This window comes from Pollachius pollachius, assembly GCF_949987615.1.
Source record: "Pollachius pollachius genome assembly, chromosome: 2".
In the NCBI taxonomy this organism is placed as follows: Eukaryota; Metazoa; Chordata; class Actinopteri; order Gadiformes; family Gadidae; genus Pollachius; species Pollachius pollachius.
In genome coordinates this window covers 308,751-310,399 of record NC_136935.1, presented here as the reverse complement: position 1 = coordinate 310,399, position 1,649 = coordinate 308,751, and positions in this window count along the sequence as shown.

Here is a 1,649-nt window from a genome sequence, read left to right as displayed (position 1 = left end):
TTGACGCAAACTACTTCCTGCCATGCTTCCTGTCTCCTTCTCACTCTTCATCTGAAGCTGTGTCCTACATTTGATGTGTGTGTGTGTGTGTGTGTGTGTGTGTGTGTGTGTGTGTGTGTGTGTGTGTGAGGTGGGCTCACACACACACACACACACTCACAAGTAAACCCTGAATACATATACATGATGGTGGGTTATTTCCTTGCACCTGTTGAGAAATATGCAAACAAACAAACACACTTTGAGGGGGGGGGGGTGGGGGGAGTTTTAATAGGACTCAGCTAGATAGTCCAAACCATGGCCGTCAAATGTATTTTGAGAGCTTAATTTTTTTTAGAGTGTTAGTCGGCCAGCGGTTTACTGGCAATTTAATTTAGGAGGCGTTTCTCCCAAACCGGCCAGGTTGTCCAAAGAAAACCCTTTCAAGTTGTTAGCTTTGCTGTGACTTAATCATACGCAAATACTTCACCCACAGGAGGGGAGAAATCTATGGGTCATTTTGAGCAGGAAAAATATTCATAAGCCATCCAAGATTTAATGCTTAAAGTATATCACATTTTTTAGGGGGGTGGGGGGGGGGGGGGTACTTACAGTTTATGTCTGGAGATCAAAATGTAGTGCATATGTGATGGGAACCCACTGACAGATCTACAGTAGAGCTGTGAAGTGGTCTCTGAGCGATAACAAACACCGTTGGGAGGAAGCAACTGCTGGGCAAATATAGAAGTAACACTTGGCAGGCCTACACTTACACACACACGCAAACACACACACAAATACAAACTCACTCAACACTTTGATAATCGAGCAGACACAAACAAACAGCACACACATCAGCACATTATGCACGGCCATCGAGCACAATGAAGGTGAGATTCACTGCCAGCCGGGTCTTTTAAAGCCAACATCAGAGACTTATCAATAGAGGATAACAACCTGCTGGAGGCTACTTCAGCATAACGAGTTAAAGGAGGCGCGCCGAGGGCGTTCATAAAACACTCGGCCGGCTTGTTCTCGTTTTACCTCACAGGGGCCGCGTCCTGTTTGCAGCGGGTGTGTTTTTTCGGGGGGCCCCTGGGAGCCCCACCCGGGCATCACAGACAGTTCCACAATGGGGACTGTGTGTGCACACCCTGAATGACAGACCTGTCCCCACACGCTACAAGAGACCTCTACCCTGCCACACACACACACACACACACACACACACACACACACACACACACACACACACACACACACACACACACACACACACACATACATACATATTCACAAACACAAACTCACTCTCATAAAAACACAGATGGATTGTATGACTGTCTGTCGAAAGGCACCATCAGACCGAATAGCAGAAACAGCTCAGAACCATCGATTTAAAACCAATGACTTGACTGGTGTGTGGATGGTAAGACAGTGTTCAGCAGACTGAGGAGCTGTGGCTGTCCCCCCCAGCGATATACAGCTTTATATCAGCGCAGCATGCTGCGGTTGTGTGTGTGTGTGTGTGTGTGTGTGTGTGTGTGTGTGTGTGGTGTGTGTATGTGTGGTGTGTGTGTGTGGTGTGTGGTGTGATTGTGGTGTTGTGTGTGTATGTGTGTGTTGTGTGTGTTTGTGGTGTGTGTGTGTGTGTGTGTGTGTGTGTGTCC